Source organism: Lissotriton vulgaris, chromosome 2_1 (assembly GCF_964263255.1).
Source record: "Lissotriton vulgaris chromosome 2_1, aLisVul1.2, whole genome shotgun sequence".
In the NCBI taxonomy this organism is placed as follows: domain Eukaryota; kingdom Metazoa; phylum Chordata; class Amphibia; order Caudata; family Salamandridae; genus Lissotriton; species Lissotriton vulgaris.
In genome coordinates this window covers 628,760,294-628,775,471 of record NC_141687.1, presented here as the reverse complement: position 1 = coordinate 628,775,471, position 15,178 = coordinate 628,760,294, and the positions used below count along the sequence as shown (strand labels likewise).

Sequence of the window (15,178 nt, the reverse complement as noted above, 5' to 3'; positions counted from 1 at the left end):
ACAACTACGCGGATGACCTCCAGCTTATTTTTTCCTTATCCTCCTCCCCAGAGTCCACATCTAATTTTCAGTCTGTCATGATTTTCATCCGGGACTGGATGAATCACAACCACCTGAAGCTCAACCCCGACAAAACTGAGTTGGTGCTGACAGGTGGTTGCTCCAGTCCCTGGTCTTTTTCTTTTTGGCCCCCCTCGTTGGGCCCCCCTCCAACTCCATCCCTCTCTGTAAAAACTCTCGGGTTCAAACTGGATCACCAACTCTCACTTCACTCCCAAGTCAGCTCTGTGGTGTCCTCGTCTTTTCTTTCCCTTCGCACTATTCGCAAAGTCTCTCGGTTTTTCTCTTTCCCTGCCCTCAAACTTATAGTTCTGGCAATGGTGATCTCCCGCCTGGATTACGGCAATGCCCTTTATTGTGGTATGCCTGCGTACAGCGTGCGACGCCTCCAGCTGGTCCAGAACCAGGCGGCCCGCCTGGTTTTCAACTCGCCTAAATCACACCACGTCACTCCCCTCCTTAAGACCTTACACTGGCTCCCCATTCGTGAACGAGCCCAGTTTAAACTAGACTGCATCATCTTCAACGCCCGGTCCGGCTCAGTCCTGCCTTTATCATTTCCGAAATTCAATCTTATGTTCCTCCCAGGTAGCTGCGCTCTTCCACCCAACAATTGCTCGTAGTCCCTCGTTTCAAACGGAAAAAGTGGGGAGGCTCCAAATATTCCACACTTGCCCCTGCTTTCTGGAACTCCCTGCCGGCTCATCTAAGATCCTGCCCCCTGTACAAACTCTTCAGCAAGGCACTGAAAACCTTTCTTTTTACACAAGCCTTCTCCCCTTAAACCCCCTTTTCTGTGCTCTTGTTTTCCTGTTCCTCAGGGGTTCAGTACTTTACAGCGCCATGAAACCGCTAGGTGTACGTGCGCTTAAGAAATATTTTAAACTCAAACTCAAACTCATAGTCACTGATACACTGATTCACCCACCCATACTGCCACTCACACAGCCACTGTCACCCAAACAGCTACTCTGACACCTACTCACACACCTGTATAGTGACTCATACATCCACTCACACACAGATACAGTCACACAGCGACTCATGTGTATATATAAATATTAGAATTATACATACATATACATCTCACAGTGGTGATTGCCACTGTGTGTTAGTTTGGTCAGAGCTTCCATAGAAAGCGTGTTTTTGTTTTGGTAATGACGTTGGGGATGTTTGAAAAGTTCACCCTCTTCTTGTCTTTCATGGAAAGTTTTGCGTTGATCAGCCTAGCAGTGGCAAGAAAAAGAGGAGTCATGGGGAGGTCCCATGTTAATTCCCATAGGAAACTTTGCTCTTTAGTACAGGAAAAATGGCTTATTGGAATCACACAAAATGTGGCAAAAAATAGAACTTTACATAGAAAGTGTGCTTTCTAGGTTGAACCTAGCAGCATGATGCGCTGCTCTGCGAGGCATGGTGTAGCTACTCTGGGTGCATAGGCCATCCCCACCACTTGCCATTTGTTCTTTTCTTTGACTGTGAAAATCGCTTAATTTTAATTTGTTAAAGGCTGCTAGTTATCCCGCCTTTGGGTGGGTTTCAACTTTGGTGGTGACTGCCCCTGTACCTTACTTTTGGCTTTTTTGTTCGTGTGTTTGGCACGCTCTTTTCTTTTTTTTTTTGTCGACTGGTCCTCTGATGTTTCTTGTTGTTTGCCTGCTGCTTCATCTTTCTTCGTGGACACCAGACATGCATACCGATCAGGGTCAGTCATTGAAGGCGCCATTTCAAATTAGTAACAAGCAGTTGCAATGCAACAGGTCTCGCAATTGCGAGATTTTGAACTATTGGCATTGTAAATGCATATGCCTTTTAATAATGTGTTTTTAAAAACCTGCAATAATGAAAGGCATTGTCTTTTACAATACCAATAGGTCAACGTTTCTAAAATGTGAGACCTATTGTTTTGCAAATGCTTGTTGTCATTTGGTGTGAATTTGTTTGGGTGTTTTTGAGAAATTAGCATTGACCGAGGGGCATGGGATGGGCCCAAAGGAATAAAAAAGTTAAATATTTGGACTGTTGATATACAGCTATGCTCTGATTGGTTAGTTTAAATGCAAATAGTAAATCCTGAACGGCAAGCTGCAACATGGACCACAAATTGTGGCAGCCCTTACAGAACCCGGGGACATGGTGCTACTTGAAATGCATCGTTTTGAATGCCAGATTTTAAGGGTCACAAAAAGGAGCACATATATAGGACGATAAGATTTTAGTCACAGTTCAAATCATTTGTTGGTGGTGTGATATTCATTTTAGGTATTCTGGTGAAGTCCAAGGTGATTTTACACTGTGAAAATATGCTGAACCTCTGTCTGGATTTGAAAAACTATGTTTGGAAGAAGACTGGTTTCTTTCATGAGTTTCTTGTAGAGGTTATGGAAGGTACTCCAGAAGCCAAAACAAGAGCACACTTTCTAGAAGTTCTCACCGTCTTCTTCAACCAGTGAGACTAAAGCCTGATATTGTGAGTAAAATGTGTACTTCCTATAGCAGCAGCATCATGTCAGTTGATTTCCCAGTGTTCTAAAGTAGCTTCACTGCAGTGTTCAAATGAAAAACGTAGAGTTAATATTTAGTATTTTGGACAAAACTGGGTCGCACCTAAATCCATCTTGGTGGAATCCAAGCTGTAAAACGATTAGCACTTACTTTACAAATGCACAAAAGCAGGGGGTTAATTTTACCATAGTAATTATGGGTAGTACTTTGGAAAGCCAAAATGAGGACATATTTTCTACAAGTTCTCAAATATCTTCCTCATCCATGGCAGTTAAACATTCCGATATGCAGACTGAAACGTACTTTTAACACCAGCAGCAGTCTATCATTTAACTCCCTTGTGTTCAACTGCAGCTTCATCACAGAATTCTAATTAGGGACCAGAGTGCTAACATCGTGTATGTATGACACACCCGAACGCCACATTAATGGAATCAAAATTGTAAAACTGAATGCATTTCCTACAGATTGGAGTTTGCAATAAAGGAACATAATGAGTTTTTTTTGTCATAGAAATTATGGTTAGTACCCTAGAAAGCTAAAATGAGGACACATTTTCTGAGTTCTCCAATCTTGTCCTCATCCATGTCTGTAAAACACAATGACATGCAGAGTGAAACATGTACTTCCAACCCCAGCAGCAGCCTGTTAGTTAACTCCCTAGAAACCAACTGCAATGTCTCCACAGAGTTACAGTGAGCAACTAAAGCTCCAACATGTTGTGTTCAAGAAAAAAGTGAGGCACTCTTTTTTTTAGAATAGGAGCTTTTGAATTTAAAGCCTTTCCTTAGGTTTCACTATGTAGTTATAGTTAGATCAGAGTTTCTAAACTACACTTTTTTTGATTCTTTAATAACTTTGATGCTGTTAGAAGAACCTGCCCAAATCCTTCCAAAGAAAAAAGTTCACCCACCTTGCCTCATTCATGGAAAGTTTCACGCTGATCTGTCAAGTGGGGGCTAAGAAAAAGGTGAAGGGGGCCCTAAAGAATGTGATTTCCCATGTTAATTCTTATAGAAAGCTTTGCTCTTGATTACAGGAAAATGCCTCAAAGAAATTACATCAAATTTGACAAAAGTTATCACTTTACTAAACAAATGTGGATTTTGTGAGTTGCTGTAAATCCATATAAATACTTCTGAGAAATTAGCCTTTAAATAAGAGCTTGGGTTGGACAGGAAGGGGTTAATACTTTAAAAAAAGTTAGCTATATCTGGGCGGTTGCTGCTGTGGATATCCGCAATAAAAAAATAGGCTATCCTGATAGGCCGAGAGATCTATTTCTCCTGTTGGTCATTTTGGTACTGCAGTGCTGGCAAGAAATGACCTGATTGGCTGGCTGTAACACTAAAGAAATTCTAGTGACCACCGTTACAGGGCTCAGGAACTTGGTCTCCCAACCCCCTAACCTCCACCCCTCCGGAGTCCTGAAACGATATTTGAGAAGCCACATAAGAGGGCCTACCCAGATCCCCAGGCCATGTGCAGAGGTGTGCCCCAAATGGACTCTTCTTAAGTCAGTTGAAAAAAATATATTTAGTACGGGTCACCTGTGCCGTGGTACCAGCACCGCTATACCCAGTGCAGCACCCTCTATGGTACTGCAATGGCGGTACCATTTTCATAGTATCCAAAAACCATTAAATTATTTTACAAGAGTCTGGTTCTAGACCAGAACCTGCAGCTACCCGCCATTAAGCAGGCCAAAGGCAGTGTGCAGCGGGGTTGGGCTGCCCTGGCAAGGGCCTGCAGTTAAACTGTGTCAGGTTTGGGTGCAGTGGTTGGGCTCAGGTCCTGGGGCCAGCCTCCTTTGCGCACAGCCAAATTCCTTGCACAACAATGGTTGTCCACTGCCCGAGCGTTTGGTGCGTGTTGCCCAATGAGATTGGGTATATGCTCAACTTTGAATATAATATATAAAAAACTGAAATTCACTGGAAAAAAAAGTAAGCGTGATGTTATAGTTGGGTATGATAAGATCCTAACTTACGTAAAAACAAACTGAAATTCACTGAAAATATAAGGTTAAAGTGATGTTATAGATAGATATTGAAATAAGAGCGAGCTAATGTTTACAAAAACAAAGCTCTTGAAATCTAACAGTTATGTAACATAAACATGTTAATATGCGCTCTTTGATATGATATTTTACTCTCTAAAAAATGGTTTGTGTCTCTACAAAAAAAGTAAAAATGTGGCCAGGGTAATGTATCTATCATGAAAAGATATTATTACAGCAGACCAGTACCTTAGAAAGCAGCCCTCCTCGTACATTAGCAATGTGTGCAGTGTAATATCACATTAGTGCCCACCGGTAAATTAGGTGAATGCTCACCGTTGTAGTATGCCGCCTTCTCTATAACAGTGAGAATGAGTTTTCAATTACCCTAAACACGGACGCATTTAACTTTTTGTCTGTCTGTACTGTTTGTTTTGATTCTGCCTGTGTGTATGTGTGTGTGTGTGTGTGTATATATATATATATATATATATATATATATATATATATATATGTATGTATTTTTATGTATATATATGTGTGTGTGTGTGTGTGTATATATACTTTTTTTGCTGTTTCCTGGCACCTTTTCATCCCTGCTTCCTTCTCTTCCATTTGTAACTCTGCTTTGGCTTCGATGTTTCATTTTGCTTCTTCTTTATGGTTTCCCCATCCACTCCTTCGCTTTTAACCTTTGTCTCAGTCATGCTGTTGTCTCTGAATTCATCACCCTTCCCTTATTTTCCCTGTATTATTTAAACTTGTTCTCCTTCTCTTGTACTGTTCTTCCTTTCTCAAACACGTCTATAACCTTATCTCCAATTTCCTTTTTTGCTCATCTTTTTTTATGGTCATTCTTTTTAATGCAAAATTAATGGTGGGAGTGGAGACACAGGGAGCTAAAAAAGGTCCAGTAACTCGTGCTACCAAGAAGAACCTTACAACCAACGAGAGTCACTGTTCCAATCAGAAGAGAGCGAAAGTAAAGGAAAAGAAACTCTGGTTGTCCTACTACTCTGTTTGTGGGGGACAGTATGTCCTGATCTTGATGCCCTCACGCACCCGAAGGATGTCATGCTTCATCATTGGGCTGTTGCTCCTCGTCGGGCCGGAGCTGCAATGCCCTATGGGTACCCCGAAGGGTCACTTTGTCGGATATCTTTTGATAAAGCTGGGTGGGTGCGTGGGGTTGAGAGGCGATGAAGTCCTAATGTGAAGTTAAAAAATGACTGGTAGTAAGTGAATTTATTAAAAATAAAGTCCCTCTGTCATTGTTAAAAACCAGGAAGGTGGTGCTGGTATGAGGTGTAGAATGGCCCTCTGTAGCTAGGTATGTAGCATACCCTTACCCCTCTTCAGAGCTGTGGTGACCAGCTGAGATGGGTCAGGCGCCCCTCCCTAGCACAAAGGCAAAAAATCTGGGGGTGAAGTGGGATGATAGTTTACCTTTCTCGCCCCACATCCAACAGGTCGTAGGAGGCTGCTTAAGCAAACTGAGGAATTTGCGAAAAATTCTCCTGCTTCTACCTGAAGGCTGCCGGAAAACGGTAATCCATGCTATGGTCACCTCAAGGCTGGATTATGCCAACGGCTTGTACCTGGGCTTGCCCAAATACTTGATCCAACGGTTGCAAACCGTTCAAAATGCGGCTGCGAGGCTGATAAAGTTTATCCCGTTCAAGCAGCATGTCTCTCCGCATTTGCGCGCACTTCACTGGCTGCCAGTAGCAAGCAGGATAAAATTTAAGGCTCTGACTTTGGCTTTTAGAGCCTTACATGGGAGCTGCCCCAAGTATCTAGAAGCTCGACTCCCCAGATATACACAGGCGAGACTCCTACGCTCCAGCTCTCTACTCCAGCTACTCGTTCCGCGAGTAAGAAGGGCACGTTTGGGTGGCAGGACTTTCTCGGCCAATACGGCAAAGCTGTGGAACACTCTGCCGCCTGTCATACAGTTAGCCCCCTCAGAGGCTGGTTTCAGAAAGGGCCTGAAAACCTGGCTTTTTACCCATTAGATCAGAGCCATGGACTTCCCCTCACCACTTCCATCTCTCGTACTGTACGCTTAGCGCCGCGACACTTCCGGTTGAGGTAACCGTACGCGCTTTACAAAATTCTGTTTTATTATTCTTCTTCTTCTTATTATACCCCTAATAGATACGCTTTTAGGTCGACATGTTTCGTGCTAAATCGCAGTCTCTGGAGGAGATCCAAAAGCGCTTCTTCAGGACCAAGAAATATAATTTATAAAGAGTAATTGAGATAATTGCCTATAGTGATCTAGTGCCACAGGGGAAATGTAGGAGTAGTACTCTGGAACGACAAAAGTAAAGCAGCATGGAGAAGTAAGTTACAAAAAAATTCAATGTGTATATACTAATACGTCGTTGAATGACCTGGATCTTCCATTGTTGGGCCAAGTGCTCGTGGTAATCTTCTTTGTATAGTTAGCATATACATTGTGCAGCTATGAGGGAGCTATATAGGAAAATGATTTTTATAAGACAAGACGAACAAACATACAGGATGCGGTACATTTCTTTTTGCCATGGCGATGATGTCGAAATGCCTAGTCAGAGTAACAAAAACATAGAACCCAGTATCGCTTATCAGGACCGCCATGGTCGGTAGGTATAGTACCAGTGCAAATAACATATAAATAACATGCTAGACCCCACCATTGATTGCAAACCTTAGATCATTGTGTGTATGGTGATCTTCGATTAGTAATTATCTCAAAGCGGAGTGCTCACCCCTTAAATGCGGGAACAATTCCCCATGAGAATCGGTCTGTGGGTCCCTCGAGGTAAAAAAATAGAAATCAGGCCGCAATGGCGTTCATTATGAAGAGTAGGACGTTGCCATTTGTCACGCTATACTGGTTGCCAAAGCGTCTCAGAGCAAGGGTTGTACTCACTGTGCCTCGTATATGAAGGCCCTGTTACACCTACCCGACCTCCCGCCGTCTCCGCCAGTATTGGAAAGACGCTGGTGTTCTGTTTTTGAAGTGCCAAACGCTCAACGTGGAGGAGTGGCGTTTCCAGGTCACATGGGCAGCTGCCGATGTGAAGGGTGGATACCAGAAGACTCTGACACTTGATTAACAACTGAGCATCACAGTTACCCTCACCATGTGTGCATCAAAAGCAACATGCACCAACAAACACTGATATGGTGGGGACTGGGGATAAGTTAACTTCCATCATAATAAAAAGCACCTTAACATCTATCCTCATGCCTTGGTCCTATGCCTCGATGTAGGGCATCACCAGATCAACTCTGCCATTATTCTGTATGAATGATTTATTTCTACTGTTAGACACTGGAATACCTCTCCTCCAGTTCCTAGATACAACTCCACTCACCAGGATGTCTGCCACACTGACTTTGGTAACTACAGACACTCGTCAGTTTCTTAGTGACCAGTAATTGAGCTGTCCCAGCAACACTATAGTGCCAGACAAGCTCTTGCTTTATAACATCACGTGATACTACCTATATGAAGCTGTATCGCTTACAAAGAGTACCCAGGCACCACTAGTCGTATACTCATTTCCCCATTCCAAAATGGCCCCCACGTTGACATGTGACTACCCAGCATGCTCCTTGCTCGGCAGCCGCCCACGTGACCCAGGAATGGCACTCCGCCACGTCGAGTGTTCGGCACTTCAAAACCAGAATACTGGCATCTTTCCAATACCGTGGAGATGTCGTGTGGTTGGGGTAGGTGTAAGTGCACCTTCATCTACGAGGCACAGTGAGTATAACACTTGCTCTGAGACGCATTGGCAACCAGTATAGCCTGACAAACGGTAGCTTCCTACTTTTCTTCATTAACGCCATCACTACCTCATTTCTATTTTTTAACTTACTACAGGTCTCGAGGGACCCACAGACCAATTCTCATGGAGAATTTTCCCCGCATTTAAGAGGTGAGCGCTCCACTTCGAGATATTAACTAATCAACGATTACCATATACCAGTGATCTGAGGTTTGTCATCAATGGTGGGGTCTAGCATTTTATTTGTTATTTGCACTGGTACTATACCTACCGACCATGGCGGTCCTGATAAGGGATACTGGGTTCTATGTGCTTGTGTCTCTGACTAGGCATTTCCACATCTTCGCCATGGCAAAAAGAAATGTATACCTTCATGTATGTTTGTTGGTCTTGTCTTATAAAAACCCTTTTTCCCATATAGCTCACTCATAGCTGCACAATTTGTATGCTGACTCTAAAAAGATTGCCACGAGCCCCTGGCCCACCAATGGAAGATCGAAGTCATTTTGCGATGTATTAATAATTAATATATATGCTTTAAGTATTTTAGGTCTCGCCTGAGCCAACGCATGCGCTAGTCTGGTGAGACATTTAGTGAGTGGGGGCTTTAGAAATGCAACCACAAGCTTTTGCTTGTGGCCTAAAGCTTGCTGTTACGCGCGCTTGCACAACCGCCATCTGCCTTCTCTTGCTTGCTCTACAGACCAGCGCATGCCACTCCCCCACCACACAGTGCATTTCGTGCGGCCACGTTACTTTAACTGCCAATGCTTGTTTATTTTTGGGCCTTGTATCTGCATACTTCGTCTGACGCTTTTGATGCATTCGTGGGGAACTTTCCCGGCCCCCACACACACACACACACACGGTACTCCCATATGCGCGTGCACACCCATTTTTCACCTTCTCCATCATGGTTTTCACCTCCCTTCTGGTGGTAAACGGGTGTCCAGTGTTCCCAAGCCAGCGGCCTTTCACTTGTAATGTTCAAAACATGAAACGCAGTAAACTCCGACACCACCCTTCATGTTTCGAACAGCAAGGTGCGAAAAATGCTTGTTTAATTTAGCACAACTGCTGACTTTTACTGGCTGTACCTTAAATCTCCTTAACGGCTCCCGCACTTCACTGCTTTCGCTAATCAGGGCGAAAGGGCGTGAAGCAGGTGAGAAAAGCTGGAGCTCGCAGAGCGCATTCCAGCCTCTTCATGGCAGCAAGGACCTGCTCAAACTGACAAGCTGGCAGAACAAATGGATCACGGCTTTGCTATCAGGTAAGAAACTACTCTTACTAAACCATCTCCCTATATTTACCGATATCACTACATTGTCAGGGTTTAAAATGAGGGGAGGCGATGTGTCGTAACGGCCAGAAATATCGACTTTGAAGTTGGGGAACGAGGTCCAGTCATTTTTGCGGTGGGAGTATTTTTTTTTTACAAAATATTTTGTATTCACCTTGTGGCAGGAGACCACTTGTGGCATGATAAAATTAATCACAACCGTCTAAATACAATTCCTTCCTGTGGTACCTCACACTGGACTTTTAGTTTAGTACTTAAAAGAAGGTTAATTTCTATTGAATAATATAACATCGGCAACACCGAGAATGAACATTGCTGTAGCACAGAGTACCTAAAATTCACAAATATTTCACAGTCCACATTCCTGACGACCATAACTTGCATATAACCACATTGCCTTCACCACAGTTCACCCCCACAATGCTCCATCCATGCCCCCCAAATCCTGTCAACGGCCCGTATTGCATTTTCACTTTTAGAAATGCTTCCTGGTACCCTGTGACTCCCTGTGTGTCCTATAGCCCCAGTTGTATCTCTCTCTCTCAAGTGAATGGTCTATAAACTTCCATCTAAGCCGTAGTTTTACTCACATAAACTTTCGAATCTTGGTACGTTTGAGAATTCATTTTCATCAAGCCCCTTTTTAGCAGTTCGTATTTTCATAATGCACAGACATTCAAAATTAGCGCATGAAGCAGGGATCTCGTATAAGCAGTGAGCAGAAGGTCCATACCTGTTTTTTTCATGCATTGCCATTTAGTACTGTAACATAAAATGTCTCTCCCTTGTACATTTTGTGTTCATTTTACACCGAATCGTGAAACCACATTTTATAGCTTATTTTTGCAACCTTTGTGGTTAATTAAAAAGTTCGATCTCCCTAAATGTAGATCTCTTTTGCGTTTTTGCAGCTGCAGATTGTTTAAATTGGACTTTAAACACCAAAGAACATCTGTTGTTTGTCCTGAGCACATTTAAGGCTGTTTTCGAAAGCTGTTGATTTGGTCGGCTTGCAGAGCCATGAACTGATGCCTTTAGTTAGGTGTCTGCAAGATGTGCTTCCAAAGGTGGATTTTCTGAACAAAAAGTGTCAGAGCGCAGGTTAATTTTATATTGTAAAGGACAGTTTATGTTGTTTGGATGACTGCATTCTGGTGACCTGCTTGAGAACAATGTGAAATTTGACCAGACACCTCAACCCTGAGCAGTTTGGGCAAATATACTGTGAATCTTTTGCAGTTAGCAGATCAGTGTCTTCAGAAGGCTGACGTTTAGGACATTTCATGTAGTTGAGATTTAGTCTGGGTATTGCATGTACTAGGTTGTAGAAACCATGTTCATTCAAAGCCCTAAGAACCTCTTTCCAAATTTTCGATATCAGATAAGGTCGGAGATTAGGAAGGATGTCCCTTTTCATTGCTTGGATTGTGAGCAAATGGACTTGCGAACATTAAGTGCCAGTGTACATAAATTCATGTTTCACTTTGATGTCAAAATGTGTTTCTGGTGTTCAGAAACAATGATTAAAACATAGCTGGTGTATTATTGATTGTCATTTAAATGGCAACAATTAAAAGTACACAGATTCCATATCCTGCAGTGGTTCTGTGTAGCTGCAGGGCCTGCAGCGGATTCACGAGGACGAGTTATGAGTTTTGTAGTTTGTTACAGCATTTTTCCTACCCTTTGAGAGGCCAGAGGCAAATGAGTGGTTGAATTTTGTGAGAGAACAGGTATTTCTGGTTTTAGCGTTCCTAAAACAATCTCCTTCCCTTTAACTTTACAGGACTTGTAAAATCAGTGTTTTATCGAAGTACAGTAGTTCGATAAAACTAATTGATTGTAAAGCTTGGCAGTATGCATTTTAAAACTTTCCTCCGATTTTTGGGTAATTGTTATCCATGTGTTTTCAATAACCCCCATATGTGGGTTGCGAACAATGAACGTTTTTTTATTGTATTGTTTATTGAGAAACACAACTTCACCCTTTAAAGTCTACTGCTTTTTAAGCTGCTAGTGTTATAATGCAGATATGTTTTCAACCAAGCAAATATTAAATGTCATGTTTTATGCTTGAAAAAGTCTATAGTAAGGGTGTTGGCCTTAACATACAACTGGCTAGTCATGATTTTGGTCATAAGGGATCTAAACAGGGCACAAGGGGACACAACAAATGTATACTCTGCGTATGGACGTTTATTTCATAGCAGGACCAATGATTGGTAGGCATTGCGTTTTTGTGGCCCTAAAGAAAAGTGGATCTCTCAATTGCAATATTTTCTCACCCAAATAATGCTTTTAGTGAATGACTGTTATGCAGCTATGTCCGGGTGGATGTCTGGACTATTACTTTATTAGTTAGATTAAATCATATTTTCAGCATTTGTATACTCACTTGTGCCTGTGATGTGCCCTCGTATCAGTCTGAGCTTTTGGGACAATGTCATTATTGATCTGACTGGTGTCACTCTTATAGTGTATCTTTGTGTTTGTTGTTACTCCAAACCTAGCTGCTTCTATGGATTTGGTCCTCTGGGCATGAGGATGAACTTTCGTGTGTCTAATGTGCCTTTATGAATCTACATGTATTATTTCTGTCAGTAGTGGGGTTGTGCAGTTGGGGGCATAGTCTTGCCACCTATGTGTCTTTAGTTCTGCATTTGGGTGGAACAGATATTATGAGTTGAAAGATTGTTCCCTATTGTAGGCAATGGCGGCCTGTTTTAAAGAATGTTGAAATGCATTTTAATATTGTGATGAATGAACTTGCCTCTATAATGCTTTATCTGGAGCAATTAGATATATGAGAATAAGAAGTTGCTGCTTTTAATGTTTGTGCACTGCTTGAACTTGGTATTGATCTGTAGCTTTCGTGTAGGTTTTAATGTTGTGGTTTGAGGATTTCTCCACTTAAGAGTGTTGTTTGAGTGGCACTCTTTGCCTTCTAAGCAGTGTTAGGTGCTGCGTTGATTAAGAGAATGAAGTTGATAAAAACAAGTGCCAAATTTACTGCCACACTTATAATCACTGCCACACAAATCCATTGCAGTAATGTGGGATAATATAATGCATGGCTAAACACTTATAAGGTCCCAAAGGCGAGACAGATTGCACTGCAAATACTTGTTGTAACTTACTTCTCCATGCTGCTTTACTTTTGTCATTTCAGAGTACTACTCTTACACTTTCCCAGAGGCACTAGATTACTTTCGGCCATTATCTCTTTTACTCTTTATAAATTATCTTTATTGGTCCTGAAGAAGCGCTTTTGGTTCTCCCTCAGAGACCGCGATTTAGCACGAAATACGTTGACCTAAAAGCGTATCCATTAGGAGTATGCTACATACCTAGCTACAGACTGCCATTATACCCCTCACAGCAGCACCACCACCTTCTTGGTTTTTAACAATGACAGAGGGACTTCCTTTTTCAATAAATTCACTTCCTACCCCTCCAGTCATTTTTAGGTCTCGCCTGAGCCAGCGCATGTGCTGCTCGGCGAGGCTTCTAGTAGGGACTTCCAGCTAACACATCTTTTCCTCGTGTTTTCTTTTCCGGCCGGCATTTGATTGGCCATTTGCCTAAGGCTTTCACAAAAAAAGCACGCAAATGGCCAAAGGCTCGGGTATGTCACGCCTTATCTCTAAATGTCTCCTCCCATGGGCTAGGGGTCTCGGGAGTTCGCAGGGTGCCATCTGCTCAGGCAGCTGCATTTCGTACAGCGCGCACTCCCGGGCTTGTCCAATGAGCTTTCACTTGTTTTTAAATTGTTTCCTGCTCATCGCCCCGTTCATGCTGCTTTTTAGCAGTAAAAAGCTAAATGCAACAAACAAACAGCAAAGTCACACACTAATAAAAAGCACTGTGTTTGTTTGCTAGGTGTGCTGGTGTGGCAGACGTGTTGGCTGCTCCTTTTGTTCCATGTTCAGTTGTGCAGGATTTCTTTTTCTGCTTTTTTAGGTCTCGCGCCTTGCGTTGCTGTGCGCAGCACTGCTCTCGCAGCCCAAGACCTCATGTAGGGGCTTCTGAAAGCTGACCACATGCTCGTGGTTTTGTTTTCGTCAGCTGCTATTGGTTGCGGTTTTTAAAAAAAAGACAGCACCCCATTGGTAAATGGCATGTGCATGTCCCATCTTCTTTAGGAATGTAACAGCCAACGTCCCATTGGTGTCTGTAACGCGCAGCAGCGCGCGTTTGCTTCGCTGCCGCACTCCCTTGCCTCCCACTTCTCTGCGGTGTGTGCGCGCACCACTGGTTTCGATTCCCGCTACTCTGTGGTGCGCGCACACCACTGGTTTTCAATGTCACACGTGCTCACTTTGTACCCGGAATTATGATCGTTTTACCATTTCTCATACTGTGTTAACTTGTTTTAATGTTTCTTCTGCTCTAGGGAATTGATATTTGCAGAACACGAGACTGACACTGAAATGTAGTGATGGGCTGCGAGGCACCCTCATACTCGATAATGAACGGGCTCCTTGACATTTAGCTGCCTGTGATCGACACCAGCCACGAGCTAGCTGTGGGTATACCTTATACTGTTCCACAAAACGGTGCCACCACCTATGTTCATCTGGAGACGAAACCAGGTGCCAAAACTCATATAGTAAAGTCTTTCATGGGGTTTGAGTAATAAAGTTGCCGCTCTTGGGCTACCAGTACGTGAGCCTGGCAGATAGCAGCGCATCCAGCAGGTACAGCGTGCTGCCAGCAGCCTCTCTGCTGCGTGTTGTGTGCAGGCTGAGCGGCTCTGCCTTAGAACTTTGGAAGCTCTCACTCTCTGCACATCTTAGCGTCGCGTCTCGTGGTGGCAGAGGCGCGCACTGGGGATCGAGAGGTGAACTGTGGAGCACCCGGCCGGTGTGGACCGGAGACCGCGAGCAGGCGCTGCCTGCCCTGTGCTGCTAGTTGTGGATGTAGCTGTTGCGTTCCCCGGGCTCAGAGAGACTCTTCTAGGAGCCTCCTTCTCTTCTTAGCCCTGCCGGGCTGTGCGGAGTGTACCCTGGGCAGCGAGAGGGCTCTGCCTCCTTCCTTTGCTCCTGACATTTGTATGACATCTTCCTTCCTTTGTATGACATCTGCATCCGACCCTGGCTGGTTGCACCAGTGGTGGCTGTGTCCTGCATCTTCCTTCGCAGCTCCTCTGTGTGGGGGCTATCACTGCAGCAGCCCGCCGTAGCTTGCAGAAGCTCCCTTTGTCCATTCCACCCCGTGCGCGGCCTACCCCGGACGCAGGCAGGAGGAAAGTTTTGTCCAGTGTGTCACTGAGGCAGGCTTTAATTTTGACAGCTAACCCCCCTGTTGGCACACACGTGCTTGGCGGGCTCCTGCGGTCCTAGTTCCAAGGGTGCAGGGACTGCTGGTCAGAGAAAACAAAAGCTCAGTGTGGGACACATGGCTTCACATTTGCCGACTTGTGGGTCTTTCTGTCGGGGCTTGTGGAAGAAAGGCGCGTGTTATAACGGCCAGTTTTGGGAAGGTGGACCAGCCTTGTGGCAATGAAATACTTGACCCGGCATCGGGTAA

General features: G+C 43.8%; 1 protein-coding gene across 5 annotated transcripts in view; it reads left to right on the top strand.

The window, feature by feature from the left end:
* The window catches only part of TRIT1 (tRNA isopentenyltransferase 1), a 196,600-nt gene that overhangs the window by 58,681 nt on the left and 122,741 nt on the right, over positions 1-15,178 (top strand). Inside the window, exons 1-2 of one of the 5 annotated variants that reach the window (XM_086955772.1) lie at positions 7,770-8,496; positions 9,492-9,619. The exons of 3 other annotated variants lie outside the window; for them this stretch is intronic. The gene's annotated coding sequence lies outside the window, so the exon portion shown is untranslated. Of the gene's footprint in view, positions 1-7,769; positions 8,497-9,491; positions 9,620-15,178 lie in introns of those variants that run through there. One more of the 5 variants, XM_086955771.1, reaches the window with a different exon arrangement.